This window comes from Dermacentor silvarum, chromosome 10 (genome assembly GCF_013339745.2).
Source record: "Dermacentor silvarum isolate Dsil-2018 chromosome 10, BIME_Dsil_1.4, whole genome shotgun sequence".
NCBI classification, from domain to species: Eukaryota; Metazoa; Arthropoda; class Arachnida; order Ixodida; family Ixodidae; genus Dermacentor; species Dermacentor silvarum.
The window spans coordinates 64,677,542-64,694,240 of record NC_051163.1 but is presented as its reverse complement, the minus strand read 5'-3'; positions in this window follow the sequence as shown (position 1 = coordinate 64,694,240).

Here is a 16,699-nt window from a genome sequence, read left to right as displayed (position 1 = left end):
AGAAGTGCCGATGTATTTCGCACGCTGGCACAGAGAAATCAGTGCCACCTAGGCACGGGGGTGAATCTTCCTATACCTCCCATTGGTTCTCCAGTAGCAGACGCTCAGTCGACGCTAGCGCCAAGACGCCTTTCAGTTAGGCCCTAGCGGATGGATGACGGTACTACGGTGGCGAAAAAAAGAAAAAAAAAGAAAAAAAAAGAAAGAAAAGCGACGCCATTTTTTTTACCCTCCCTCTTTCGCTATAGCACTTTTTTTCTTCCTTTGTTATGATAACGTTGCGCCGCTCGTTTCTCCTTTCCCTCTTGACTTTCCTATCCCTCTACCATGCCTCGCCTCACCCTCCCCTCATGCCTCGCGCAATGCTTTTTTTTTTCTTGCTTTAGCTGTCCGCGGCGCGCTCTTTTTTTTTTTCTTTTTTTTTTTTTTTTTTTTTTGTCGCGGGCATTATCAGACGCGCCGCCGGACTGAAGCGCGTGCTCCGCGCTCATCTCCTGTCCAGCCGTGCCATTCGTGCTGCGTGCTTGTGCGCAGTGGATTCCTTTTGCATTTTCATGCACACAGTCGCGTTCATTATTACAATCAAGCAAGCATGGGCCCAAATTGTATTAAAAATAATTCCACTTAGAACACAACAGTTCTTTGGAATCACTTTATTGTATTCGTTTGGGAAAACCAGAATTGGACCAGACAGTGCCACACACTATGGAATGCAACAAAACGCGGATGGTGTTTCATGTACGCACATGTAAAAAAACATTTATTGTAATTGCTCTAATGGCCAATGCGCAGAATAGCTCCTCATGGCCTGCTTCTCGCTCGGTCCATAAAATCCACCTCCGTGAAGTGCGCCGAGCATATTCTGCGGTTGTTGACCTTGTCTCTGGGCAAAGCCATTAGGTCCACCCTTCCAGCGTAGGTTAAAAACGCTTCCATCCTGAAGAACAGTGAAGATCATAAATTATAACATCGCAGTTGGAACATACAAAACTCGTTTCGCGTTGCGGCAGAGTACTAGCTGTGGTATGTCAACCTTAATTCTCCGAAACATATTTTTAAACGATGGCGGCCAATTACCAAGAAATAAGAGCAAAGCGCACACCTACACATGTGTTCCTTGCGATACGCACAGGTGGTGCTATATTTATAAGGAGCTTTATGTTCGGTGCTTGTTGACATAACGATTTACTGCATTGTTGTGGTGTTTTCAAATCAGCTAGCTGCTACCTCACCACCGGACAGCCATGTACGAATGCACACAATTACTATCACAAATAAAAACCGGGAAGCAAACTGCACAGTGCTCACCTGTTGTCTTTAAGGATGCGGTAGAATTTCACGTCGCATGGCTCACTTCGTCTTGATGTGTTCGCACACCATCGAACCACACACGAACAGCGACAAATGTGCAACGGTAGCGTACCACAAGGACCACACTGCTAGCGAGGAAGGCGAAAACCGCAAAACTGGCCGCACAATGCTAGAAAAAAAAAATGCTGCCGCTTTGGCCGTTATCAGCACGGCCGACGACGTGCGCGGGCCGCGCCAGCCGCGCCGCCAATAGTTGAAGGCGAGAGAGAAACGACAAAGTTGAGAGAGGGTTGACAAGAAAAAAAGGAAAAGCAATTTTGGTTTCGCATCCATCTCGTGGATGGCGCTGCAATTCGCGTGGACAAAAAACCAGCGGAGTTTCCGAGGCCTGACCTAGGTACGAAAAAGCAACCTGCAGGTACCACTGCTGTTCTGACCGCAGAGCTGAACTCCTGCTCACTAACACCACAGAAAAAATATTCACTCGCACTACGCGATCGCCCACTGTTCCCATTTAACTGTCCATCATAGGTGAGTGCTTATGATCTAATAAAAAAATCATATTGAACTAAAACAAGCAGCGTCCTATACTATGTTTGAGCAGAGACTAAATCATCACGACACAGACGCGTTTTTAGGGTGTCATTTCTAAACAGAAAGATTTTGTCGATTTAGGCAGGTCATCCGTGGTGCAGCTAGATAAAGAAAAAAAATTTTGTGGTAGCTTTGCGTTCATTTATTTTATTTTAATTTATTTTACTTGGTGAGCTTAAGGTATACTTAGCTCTCATTATTCTCTGCAAGTTGACCTCTTTTTTTAGTACAATCTTTTTTCATGCGCTTTTCAGCAGTTACTTAAAAGAATTTCTACGCTTTGTTTTGTTTTTATTAGGTAGTTCTCTAGTTCTAGTTCGAGCAAGGCAAGGAAATCAGAGCAAAAAAAAAAGGCAAAAATGGGAGTGACAAACTACAAGTGAGTATTAAAGATTTTTCTATGCTCGTAACTGCAATGGAATGGTGGACGTACAAGACCATTTAGGCAGTATTAACGCTTGGGTTATAGATAATGATCTCAATTAGATCTGTCTGCCTCTAATTTTAAAACCGAGGTGAGGCTCATTTGGTGTTGTGAGTAGCCTTGAGCATTTTTATCTATGTATATGTAAACCACTACTTCGGTTTACCGAAGCGCACCGTGTTTGTAGAGCTTTTGTAAGTGGACGAGTCAAATTATGTGCCTGTTCCAATTCCTGTAATCCAGAAAAACGTGGTTAGTTCATCGTATCGAAAAACCAAGTGATATATATCAGCGGCACTTATGGCGATGGTCAGGCAGTATATCGGTACGAGCTCTGTAGCACAATCGTTCACTATAATCAAAGGTTGTTCATATTAGCTCTAGCAGCGATAAACAATTACCTGTAGTTACCATGCAAATTAATGTAACTTATCCTGCATGTCGTGGCCGAGAACAGTTCGACATCAAGTAAAATTCGAGCAATTTGATAGCCTTTATTTCGGACCATGGAAAATACATTTGCGAAAACATACAATGAAACGTTATTTTGATTAAAACTGAAATATTACAGTACCTAATTAATTATTATCTAGTTTGTTGAACTATCCACGGCTGAAAAATTCATTACAGCCTATCAAAAACGCAACGATGGGCTTTGAGTTAAGTGTCCCAGGCTTAAGTCACGCAGTACTTTCAGGCATCAAACTAAGCGTAGCATATACTTGATGCGTATATTGGGCAATAAATGCATAACATTTTAATGTTCTCTTCTAGAATCTTCTAGAATCTTCTAGATTTTTCTAGAATCATTCTATTTTTATAAAATGTAGAAACTGGTAATACATCAAGCAATACTCAGAACTAAAAACGCGTTTGCGGAAAGTAAACATAAATGATTGACATATAAATAAAACTCCAGAATACATAATCCAGAGTGAAACTGTATGTAGTCAAAAAAGTACGCTAAAATCACCCTTCCCGCCCCCAAGCGTCCCGCAAAATTAAAAATAAATTAATGATGCTGTGTTAAACTTGTACAATGTTTTCATGTACTCTACAGGGTACACTGCACATCAAAGGTCACGGATGGTGCCTGATTTTGCAGGCACCATCAGTTGCAGCACTGGCTGCTCGGTTGCAAAATGGACATGACTGTGAGTACGTGCGTCAGCACGTCACTTACTCGTCGGAGGCACGGGCGCTCTTGCTGAAAAATGACCAACAGAAATTTATTCAGCTCTTATCCTTTCAGCAAAAAGAAAAAAAAATGCAACATTAAAGACGTTGAAGTGAGTAAGTCTAAAATTTCGCTGGAAGATTTTTTTTTTTCAAAATATAACACGCTATACCATGAAGGGCATTGCAAGATCACGTTGCTCCTTTTACCCGATGGCGGCCCCATATAATTACTTTCATTAGAAGCATGTACTTCCCAGTTCAAGCGCGGCAGACAAAATTATCTTGCAAAGTCATCTTGATAACACATGCTCCCAGGCCATTGTGACACTGACCGAAAAATTTATGGGTTCTGTCGCCAGCCCGAGCGGCGGCGGCGCGTTCGATGACAGGTACTTAAACACTTGTGTGTTACAGAGTAGCTGCTCAGGTCAAAGCACCTCATGTGACGAAACCCATTCAAGAGCATTTCGCATTTTCATTAAAGACGGGTGATGACATTGTCTTTGTAGTTTTGTGCGTGTGTCCTATTTATAATTCTAACCATTACCAGCTCTCAAACTTACCGTTTTGTCTTTCCTCTACGTATATATATATATATATATATATATATATATATATATATCTGTTTTCTCCTCGTCGTCTTTGTTTCTTCTTGATTTGTTATTCCTCTTGAATGCTCCTTTCTACGTATTATTTCTACAATATTAAATCACAACAGTCCACCGACCGCGTCCACTAGGCACCCCCCTTGTAATATCCCTGCATGCTCGTAGGGCGAATAAGTGTATAAAAGCAACAACTACATCTCCAGCTGCGCTATGGAATGTGAAAACGGTGCTGAACTCTAGTGTCACTGACGTAACGTGCAGCTCATGTACAGATAATGTTAAGGCAATCGCACGAGCGCTATAATGATGCGTAAGTAGAATATTTATGTGCCCCACGTACCAAGTGTTGCGAAAATGTGTAATCCACCACGGCATTGATGATGATGATTAGTAGGGTTATTGGCGCAAGGGCCAGATGTGGCCAAAGAGCGCCAAGGCGATGATAATGGCGTGTCAGTGGTACATGAATAGTGAATTATCAGGCGTGGATAAAACGTTAGATGAAGCATGGCTGTAAAGGGGCCTAAAAATAGTCGCTGTAAAGAGCGTAAAATCTACATGTAATAAGGTTATGACAATGATCAATGACGTTTACTATGAAAATGAAGAATGCATTGAAAAAAGAGTGAAGATATTCAAGTTATTTCACATGTTGTAATTGGCAAAAGCACTACTGCCTAAACAGAGCCCTTGAACCACAAGGGCCTGGAGGCAGGTGCTATACTGAACTACTGTCACAGCGGCATCCTCTGGCGAGAGGATGCGCTACGAATTTATTGGGCTTATGACATGTAGGATAACATCGTTCAAGAATGCGAGGACTGCTTTGGTTGTAAATAGTGGTTCTTTACCAAGAAACATGGACGGATGGAGCGGGACACAATAGCTGTATGCAAGAGGAAAATGTTTCCTTCTCTCTGTTTCGGCTTCCCGACACTCCAGGAGGACATGGAGGACGCTCAGCCTCTCACCACATCGACCACAGGTTGGAGGCTCGTTACCAGTCAACAGAAAATTGTGAGTACCATATGTGTGTCCTATTCTGAGACGACAGAATAGGACATCAGTTCGTCGTGTTTTTGTTGTACAGGGCCAGAAGCCTAGCTGTGGTTTAATCAAGTGGAGCTTATTATTTGTTGCGGCGTCCCACAAGCGTTGCCAGTGGTTTCGCAGTTTCGCTCGCAAAAAATGCTTCAGGTCTATGGAAGGAATGGCAGCGGTAAGATTAATTGCTTGAGATGTAATTGATGTGGCCACTTTGTCTGCCAGTTCATTACCCTCAATGCCTCTATGGCCAGGAACCCAGCATATTGTCACATGTCTACCAGATGAATAAATATTGCACAGGTGTGTGTAAAGCTCAATAAAAACAGGATTTTTGTGTATTCTTATAGACATTAGTGCCTTTACGACACTTAAGGAGTCCGTAAATATTATTGCATTCTGTGGTTTTAACTTCTTAATGTGTTTAACCGCAGACAGGACCGCGTAGGCTTCTGCAGTAAAGATGCTTGTATAAGGGTTCAATACGTCCGATTCAGAGAAAGAGGGACCAATTGCCGCGTAAGATACGCCAGCGTGCGACTTTGATGCGTCAGTGTAGAATTCAGCACACGAATACTTAGATTGGAGTTCACGGAAATGCATTCCAATTTCAAGGTCTGCTGCGTACTTTGTAACTTTTACAAAAGATATATCGCATTCTATCACCTGCCACTCCCAAGGAGGTGGCAGTTTAGCTGGAGGCATTATGCGATGTTCGAGAAGTGGGACATCCATTTCAACGCTAAGCTCCCTCACACGCAGTGAAAAAGGCCGTCTCACAGAGGGTCGATTATGAAAAAGTGTAGTACACGTCAAATCGTTAACGGTCTTAGAACACGGATGTTCATGATTAGAGTGTACTTTGAGGAAATATGTGAAACTGGTGTATGATCTCTGCAGATGGAGTGACCATTCATTCGATTCTACATATAAGCTTTCAATAGGGCTTGTTCTGAAAGCGCCTGTGGCCAGTCGGATACCTAGATGGTGAACGGGATCTAGCATCTTTAGTGCGCTTGGGGCGGCAGAGTGATATACTACAGCCCCATAATCTAGTCGTGAACGAATCAAACTCTTATAAAGGTTCAATAGACACTTCCTGTCGCTGCCCCATGTTGTGTGAGATATAATCTTCATTAGGTTCATTGTTTTTAGGCATTTTGCTTTGAGATATTTGATGTACGGGATGAAAGTTAGGTTAGAGTCAAGTATAATGCCTAAAAACTTGTGGTCTTTGTTCACAGGTACTTGCTGTCCACACAGTGCTACACAAGGATCTGGAATCAGGCCTCTCTTTCTAGTGAAAAGAACACAGGAACTTTTGTGGGGGTTAACTTTGAAACCGTTTTCGTCTGCCCACTTAGACACTTTGTTCAACCCCTGCTGTACCTGTCTCTCGCACACGGTCAGGTTACAGGACTTGAAGCCCATTTGTATATCGTCCACGTAGACAGAATAGAAAATTGCCGGTGGTAATGAGGCACGAAGTGTGTTCATCTTCACGATAAACAGTGTGCAGCTGAGCACGCCTCCCTGGGGTACACCTGTTTCCTGTATAAATGGACGCGACAGTGCATTACCTATTTTAACCCGGAATGTGCGGTTGTGTAGGTAGCTTTCAATAATGGTTAACATATTACCGCGGATGCCCACTGCCGACAGATCGCGTAGGATTCCGTAACGCCAGGTCGTATCGTACGCCTTTTCCATATCGAGGAACACGGATAAGAAGTATTGTTTATGTATGAAAGCATCACGAATGTTTGGTTGACGCGGCATTACGACCTTGAACTGTTGATAAGCTTCGAGGCTATCGACAACCCTGCACTATATATAGTATAACGCACGCACCTGCAACCACTGCACCAGAACAAAACCGTACGCTTGAGTGCTCGGCCTTCGCGGGGTCTCGGTAGGCTCGACTTTCTGCTAAATAGACGGTTTCCGCCTAACGCACTATCTCAGTGTGGGCATTTATTGAAACTGTCGTGCACAGGAAAGTCGTGGATCTGCTCACGCGAAGATATCCTAGATATCGTGCCAAACGTGGCAGGCGTATCATTCCAGTCATGGATACCACGCCAGACGCTCTGTGGCCGTAGAGTGGTCGGCATTTCGAAGCAGCCCCCAGCGCTGTTTGCTGTGCTTACAAATACACATCGTCGTCATCATCCTCATCGTCACCATGATCATCATTATCGTCCGTGTGTCCACTGCAGAACGAAGGCCTCTCTCAGCGATCTCTGATTGCCGCTGTCTTGCGCAAGCTGACCCAATCTGATAATGCAAATTTCTCAATTTTAGTACGCCACGTATAGTCATCTATCGTTCTTGACTGCGTTTCTCTTCCCTTACTCTTCCTTGTGAAAGAATCAAGATTGCGTCATGAGTGATTCAATGAAAATAAAACGCAGCACTGTGATTGGGAATGAGCAAAATAAGACCAGAACATTGCAAAACGAGACAAAGGGTTCCCAAAAAGATAAACGGTACCTCCCTGAACGGGTAATGTCCAAGATATGCGTAGCGTTACATGGCTGTCGTTATGGCACGGAATGTATTATGCGTGGTAATGATGTGTGGGGGGGGGGGGGGGGGGAGGTTATAAGCTGATGTAGTATGCGTCATTTATTTATATATGCGCGAAGAGTACGAATGGAGAGATGCGCATATTTACATTTCCGAGCATAGCTTTGCCTCGGTTTAACGCATCCTCTCGTTTTGGGTCCCTTTCAGCCACCTTTCATCCTCACTACTCGGTTGTTTGTTTAGCAGGACGTCCCGTATGGCTTGCTATCCCCCTTTTCGTATAGGCTCGGGTATACTGGCCTATGTTTAACGCGTCCTTTCTACGTATGGAGTATGAAGAGCGGCGAAAGCGGACGGTCTGTTAGAATGTTTTGAGCCGGCGTGCTTGTCGTTATCTGCAGACAATGGGCCGTTTGTCACTGTACTCCGGATGGCAGCTATCAAACGCATACACAACGGGCCTAAACAGCGCATTCTCAACCTGTATTGAGAAAGGGGTTTTCTGGTTTCACATGGAATTTTTCGACCGACCCACCATATAATGCTACGCATTAAAATGGCGACTTGAGGTGGTCGACAGTGATTGAAAGAGGAAAACCTCAGGATGAAGCCTGCGTTTCGACAGCGGGGACTTCTCTTCTACAGGGCAACACCTTCCTTAATAAAACAAGTTCTCTTGTCGAAACGTTTCCTCCATCCTTACAACAATCGTTATAGGCATTTTGTTGCTTTTCTATTGAGTTTTTTTCGTCGAGCAGATATTCTGCTGAGATGCCACTGAATGTCATTAATAATTTTTGTAAAGGCAGGCTGAGGCTTCCTTTGTAATGCCAATGTTCATAATTAAAGCCTGAATATTCACGGGTCAAGAATTTGTGGCATACGTTAGATCGCAGGACAAATCCTATGTTGATCATTTACTTACTTCTTTTTCTCTCTGGAATGACATCAAGAAGCAGAAACGGCAGGCACTGTTACCAACCAGTAGAATAATGCGCGCGTAAATACAGTGTAAATCGCTCTTTGGAGAGAGAGAATAAATTTCATTCAATAATAACAATAATAATGATAATAATAAAATAATCATAAACCTTCTCAGTGTTCTGCTTCTGGCATCTATAGCGGACATTCACTAGCTATTCTACTTGAGACAGAAATAGTCAGTGCTACATGCTACAAAAGGATCAAAGATAAGTTGCTACGTAGAACCACTGGCCTCGCTAAGCCACTATTGCAATTTGAGTACCTATACGCTTTTATTTAGATGCACATCTACGGCTGCATGATATGCGGCACGTAACAAAAACAAAAACAATGCTGATTCCAAGTACTGCACGAGTACTGGTTTTACGACCTTTCTCTGGCCCCTTTCTTGGCAAAGAGATGACGCGTCGACGTCTAAAACTGATATGGCAGCCAGACAGTAGCGATATGCAAGCACTTTCGCTAATTATGTAGAAAACGCGACGGCGAACGGTATTGTATATTCGTGGCCCTATGCGACGTCTCATAGTATTTAGAGAAGCAACCAGGCGTGCTTAATTAAGGTGGACGCTTTTGAATCGGCACACGCGACAAGCTAATCTGCAGCACGCTGATAGTAGTCTGACTAGTTCTTAAGCGATTATGGGCTGTTAAAACTGTGTGCAACACGCTCGCATAAGAAACATGCCAGGAAGTATTCGAAGGACTTCTTGTCACTGGCTGAATAAATAACTGAGAGCAACGGCGGGGGATAACGACAGAAATTTTAATCGTAACCTGCAATAAGGTGTTTAATAAGTGTAACGCTAACATTTGATAGCATCGTATTTAATAACAGCCATTTGACGTGCAACGTAATTAAAATCGGTCAGACTGCAAAAACCTTGCCGAAATTGCAAGTAACGAAACATGTTGTAGTTTTATCATCTAGATATCTGCAACCGTACTACTCATACACCTTACTTTGGTATCGTTGTGTAGAAGAAAGAAGCCATTACTCGGCCATGCATGTGTCGCGGGCACAGTGTGGTCGCGGGCTGAGATGGTGCCGTTGTTGCGCCACGCATGAAGCAATCAGAGTTAAATTTAGTCTCTCGCTCGGCGTTCTGAGACGCGTAGCTCGGCCTCTGTTTAACCATACTGGTTCGCTGGCCAGAAACTCTGACCAGCTCACCAGGAAAATACTAGAAGCTCCAGGGAATAAGATTAGAAACAAAACTTGTATAAGTTGTCCGTCAGTTAGATTATCGGAAACAGAAATGCAGTTTTTGTCGCGATAGCAGCCTGTGTCAGTTGAAATTGCTATAGGTCTATCTGGTTGTGTGACCTTTATACCTTTTCTTTTAGAGCGCAACCTCTTAGGCGCCCGTTCCTGCGGCGAGCGTCGGCGGCGTAACCGAACGAACGAGCACAGCGAAAGATGAAAGCGAATGTGGATGGCAGAGCGGGGATGAGAGGCGCGAGGAGGAAAGCGGAGAGGAGGAAGCAGATTCGTGAGGCGGAAAGTGGAGGAGGGTATGGCGAAAACGAGAGAAGAAAGGCACAGCGCGTGGCCACGATGGCTACCAGATGGCGCCAGAGTAGCGCACGTTGTCTGGTAGATTTGTCGGCGGCGGCTGCTGTGAATCGCGCCCACGCGTCACCCACGCGCTGGCTCTCGCGATCTCCAGATTAGCGAGGCAGTGGCGCCCCCACTTCGTTCCGTTCGCAACGTGCCGCACGAGACAGATTCTCTGCGCCATCCAATATATCGCGAAATGAAAACGCGTATACAGCTGCGCTGACATTTCGCATTAGGGAGTATCGTAATCGGTGATTTTTTTTTACTTTTCTTTTTCTTTTATTTTACTGTTGTGCGGTGATATATATGTTTCTAATCACGTGCAATAAATCCTCAGCCGTTGGTTAGCGCTGTATCTTTCTAATCTTTATTAACTCTTCCAAGCTCTTCTTGTATGTAGACATGTTGCACTTACTGAGCGTAAAGGTTGGTAAACACTTATAAAGACATTTCACTTCGATACTAAAGCTGGCTTAGAAGCTCCACAGTGGGTGACGTCGACAATACGTGACGTCAGGACAGAGAGCGAAATCCGCTGAGGTAGCGAAGCTTTCGTGAATCGGTTAGTGAAATGTATAAATCTGCACATTTATTTCCCGCGTTCTTTTATTGCGATAGCAATTTCTGCCGTCGCCGTCGCCGTCGCCATGAGGTTCCGTATGACGTCAATGGAGATGAAATCGTCGCCGCGCGCCGAACGCTGTATGTGCGAGGGAAAGGGCGCGAGGGACGCGCGATTTCACCGGGAGTGAACGCACGGCGGAGAACAAACGCGCGTTCTGCGCCGTGATGATGATGATAAGTGGTTCTTGAGGGAAAGGGAAAGGTTGACGCTATCTTCTGCAGCCCTTGAGGGAGCACGGCTCAGCGCCAACGGGGAGGGGTAAGTGGGAGCGAAAGAAGGGATAGAGTGGAGTCGCCATGGCTGGGCGAAGCAAAACCGGCAGGCATAGGCGGCACGTATCAGGCCGAGATGGAAGGCCTTGGTGTGCTGCAGAGTCTGCAGGGGTGTTGTGCCAGGCCGGTCAGGCCCGGGGTGGGATGGGAGGCCGTGAGGCCTTCCCGCTTGTAGAAATGTCCTTAGAGGCGTGCGGAGAGCCCTGACGAGTCAAGGAACTGCGCCGTGCTCCCTTAAGGGCTGCAGAAGTAGGCGTCTCTTTCCTCCTTTACAATCACCATATATGTAGAGCAAACGCGCCTTCTTCGGACGAGCGAAAAGCCTTGGGGGGGAGGGGGAGGGAAGAGAGGCGACGTTTAGCTGCAGCACCAAGTGCCTAGTTATATCAGAGGCTCCGGCAACAGTCACCAACGCCGCACGAATTTTGTGCGAACGCGGGCAAAACGGCGACGGCGTCGACAACAGTTCTGCGTGTTGCCGGTGCTGCTGCATGTCGAAGTTTATACAGCTGATAAAGCTACTATCATTACTCCGTATAGCTCTCTACAAATTTGCTATCGCAATTGATGCTTCACCATTCAGGTGAAACTGCGACAACTTTTTGGGGTAAATGAAACTGGTGTGCGCGCATGCGCTGTCGCGCACCCGTGATGCGCAATGTGACAACTCTTATAGTGCCCTGTATTTCGTCATTCGTTGGTGTTTATTTTAAACGCATTCAACACTTACGGGCTAGCCCCCCGTTCTGGGCATGTGCCAAGGTATTGAAATCATCCTCAACTCGCTGCGATCATCTCGACGAGTTTGTTGGCGTTGGTTGCGATAGCATCGTACGTGCGATTGTCGCTTAATAATAAAAAAACATACCAAAAAGTGAAAAAATACTATTGTCGCGTAATGATTAGAGCACCTGGATATTGTGATGGGGCACCGAGGTTCCATCCCTCCACCGGGCGCGTCATGAAGTGTGTGTGTGTGTGTGTGTTCGTAAAAAAAAGCTACGTGTAAGAAAGAACGTTTACATCGTTACGGAAAGTGGCTCGCAGAAGTAACATTATAGTAAATTACTTATTCTCTTCCAGCTCTTCTAGCTCTTGGCAGTATGTTTAAAATTTTTTTAGGTGTTGGAGAGCTTGACCTGCGTTTCACCTAAAAGAATGACAATTCGGAAATCTTCATGTTACTATTACTTTAGTGACTGTTTACGCTCGAGCCGCCCATGCGCGGCAGGCCGCACCGCACGCGTGCGGTGGTGCGAAAAATTGCACACTTCGGACAACTGGCGCACAAACTTCGCTTTACACTGTGTATACAGTGTTACACTGTTCATACAGTGTAAACCGTACACAGTGTGAACCGAAATTTGTGCACAAGTTGTCCGATGCGTGCAATTGTTCGCACCACCGCACGCGTGCGGTGCGGCCTGCCGCGATGGGCGGCTCGAGCGTAAACAGTCACTAAAGGAGCCTTAAAATTCTTCCGCAGTTCGAATCGCTTCGTGACGAACGAGCGTTCTAACGCAGCTTTGCCACCGACCCCACTCGTCGAACCCTGTCGGGTGCCACATCCGTATGACGCAGCTTCTCGTGGTGATCCGCTCACCAGTATAACAGCGCGCCTTCGCAAGAACTGCTTACTGGTGGCCGGCGGCTTCGGAGCGGCTGGCGGAGGCGAGGGTTGCTGGGGCGGAGGTACTGCTCCCCCACCCCCGCTACCAGAATCGGCGGCTTGGTCGGCCTGCTTCTCCATGGACTTGGACGAGCCTGCGCCCCGATAGGCAAAGGAATCTGGGAGTCTGGCACAGCACAAGTGTAGGGCTCGCTCACAGGCATAGCGAAGTGCTCAACTTTGGTATTGCCTCGATGCCACGAGGCATAGCGTGCGCGAGATTAATGGTGAATTGCCTGCTCCTAAGCTTACGTACTATACCACTTCTTTATTTTTTTGCTTCGAAGTTCCTTAAAAAACTAGGGAAGATGAGATAATTGCCCGATTTCCTCTTGATTGCTTTTACAACAGAGTCATACATTTGAGTCGCACGTTCGCCGCCATGGCCGTGAGGTGGCACTGGCTAACACACCCAGGGCTGATCTTGTACACACTCACACGCAAAGTCGCCGCAGTAGCTTATCGCTGGCAAAAGCAACGCGCCCAGTAATGCGGCGGGTGTGCGTTCGCCTCTCTCCGGTGGGAAGCTATCTATTGATCCATTTTCATACCCCATCCTTTTTTTTAATTATTTCTATACTTCAATTAAAAGTAACCAATATGTTCCTCTCTGCTTTCGCTAGCTTGTCTGTTTTGTTCACATCAGTGTACCTATAGAAAAATCAAGCCCCTCGGCTTCCCCCTATTCCTCTCTCTTCTTGCAAAATACACGCACGGTACATCTCTTGCACATAATCATTGCAACTTTTCGATAACTTCGTTGGCGGTGAAGCACTTGTTCTACTTTAACTCTGCTCTGGCTTTAAGCACAACCTGCGCGCTTCTCTTCAACTTGTTTAATTGTTTATTTATCATTTACTCTTAGTCCATTCTTGTTATTTGACCGTTGAGACTCCAGTGATTCAAACATTGAAAGAGATCGGATAAAAGCTATTGTTAGGGTACGGACGACCCATCTATATGCATGGGACATGTATGATATTTTAGGTGCACGGACAGCTCATGCCACAACTCATATCAATGCGTTGCCGCTTTAGTGTTGAATTTTCCCATGCGGAGCGCTTTTCACTACAGCGAGATCCACGCACTCATATATGGCAGTAAATCACCAACCGGGCGCCGCGAGTAGGAGAATGGCGACGACGATTGCGGTGCCGACAAGACCAGCGGCGGCAAGCGGCAAAGTCCAACTCGTTCCCGATCCGGCTGCTGGCCTGCAAAGCGTGACACAACGATCACACGTGAATGTATGCGTTACGTTTGGGTACCTGGGCTCACGCATAAACCGGCCTGCGTTTCCTAGGTGAAAGCTTGTCGAGCAGGTCTGAGCGTTTCTGTTCGCACGTTGAAAAAGACAAGCTTCGATTCGCAACTCTCGACGGAACGAACTCTCGACGAGCTCATTTTCAAATTTCGCTCTTGATCTTTCCTTACCGGGGCGAACCAAAAGTCAACAAAAGGAGTGCTACACGGCGTCGCGTTACTTACGCTGTGGCTGAATACAAAAATAAAAAAGCAAACAAAAAAAAGAACAATTAGCAAAGCCGGGTTGCACGTTACATTACTATGGAAGCGGGACGATGCGCTTCTTGTGCGCAATAGCGTTCTTACACTCCTTGGGCTCCGTCACATCGATGTCGTCTATCCATGGGCGAAATAACAGAACGAACCGTGTTAGGCTTAAAAATTAGAGGCACTGCAACCGTCTATATACAGCACGCAGGCTCTGGAAACGTCACTGTGTTCTGGACGCACTGACTTCGGATGCGACATTTAGGAAAAAATGCAATGATATAGCTACAGGACCTCAGGAACACGAAATAACAGTGGCATTGACTTATTAACTGGTGCTTTATTCAATAAACAGACACATATACTCATAAACAAGCGGGAGCATATTAAATATAGCCAGCTTATCATCTGAGTGTGATCAAGAAAACGAAAAAAAAATGTATGATAGAACAGAGGCCCGGCAACAGTGGTGAAGTGCATACCCAAAAGGTGCAATTGTTTGATAAACAAAAATCACATAAAGTTTAACAAGGCCAGCAGATAACTCCTAACAACGGAAATGGCGACAACAAAAGTAAAGCTCACAGCGGTATAAAAGGAACGTGGCGGGTTAACAACGTGCACGAAAACCCAACAAATCTAGCTGTCTAGATATAACGTTGTTAAATAATAGAACGAGATTATTACCTTCTTTTTAGAATGTTGCTCTACCAACCGGACCAACATCGCACTTTTCAGTGCATCTTTCACAAGTACCTCGTGGTCAGCGTAATGAAACATCACTTCAGTGCTGTTAGCATTTTGAAGTATCCTCTGTCTTCACACCATAAATACGCTGCTCTTCGCGGCATGCAGGGCGCACAGCGGTGCAAAATGCAGCGGTGATGCCATCGAGTGCAGGAGACTTGAGATGAACTCTAATACAGAATGGGCTTGTTCGAAAGACAAATTAAGGCTCCCGTTCCGCGACAATTTTTGCAAAGTTACATGCCGAAGGCAGTCGAGCCAGGATATATTGAACCTACATATAACGAATTATCGTGCACAACGAACAGCAGTAAAATCCCCTGGAAATTTTCGTATATATTTTTTAATTTGATATAGCGAAATTCTTATATATCGAACTTTTTGTGATACCTTTCAGATTCGATGTATCCGGTTTCAACTGGATATCTTTTAAAGCAGCCGAAAGTCAACAAAGAAGCGAAGCGTCAATTTACAGTCGCAAGAACAGAGTGCTGTGCTAACCACTAACTTGGCAGCGGACGAAAACAGGACCGAGAGAGAAACACGCACACCGTCAGCAACAAAAGTTTACGGGACGTGGGTGTCCCGGTAAATGTGAATTTTTCGCGACGTTTAAGCATGACGGCCTTTTGAATTTATGAATCGATATGTACATCGCCAAAAACTAGCTACTGCAAACTGAAAATGTGATTACAAGGTTATCTTTTTTTATTTTGCTAACCCTGCATCCCGTAATTTTATGGGACAGAGTGTATATACAGCGCTGTGTGCGCATGTGTTTTCTTTCTGCGCTGCATGTTAGTACGTAGCTTCAATCGCAGGGAACTACATTGATTTCGACTTCTTTCTTTATTTATTTATTTTATTTATTTATTTATTTATTTATTTATTTATTTATTTATTTATTTATTTATTTATTTATTTATTATTACCCTCAGGGCCAAAGTCATTAAACAGGGGAGTGGGTTACAGCAAATGAGAAAATAATAATAAGTGCAATTAGAACGTTCAAGTACAAAGGCTTCTGATTATACAGTTTGCCTGTTCATGTGTAAAATAGGCCTTTTGATGTATAAAAATGTCTTTGCACGCGGATAAACGGCCCACTGTATACCGCTTGTCATCGTTCCTTTATAGGGCACTCTAATTTTGAAGCTCTTGCGCGGACCATTCTTATATTCACTTCATGGGCGCCGTGGGCTGTTATACGTGAAGGGCTGTTATACGAGACTGGCTGTTATACAGGCTGTTATACGGGCAGTTATACAGGCTGTTATATCTTGGGCTGTTATACGAGAAGATTTCTCAATTCTCTGCGCATTAACGTCAAGGTCAACGCGGTCGTAAAACCCCGAACAAGTCTCTACAAGAATATTCATGCAAGCAAGCTCACGGCAGAATCCTCAATTGGTTGTTAGCCTAAAAAAAAAAAGAACCATTCTGTGTTGCAGGAGCACGTGATGGCGCCACTCCAACGCTTTCGTAAAATATTTCAACGCTGTCACTGCAAGTCGGCGGCCGCGTCCGTTCGCTCTTAGCTTGCGCAAAACTGAGAGCAATTCCTCCACTAGCTGCTGTACGCAAACCAATAGCTAACGAAGTCGCAAGCTTTATATAGAAGCTCTACAGGCAGCTGTTGA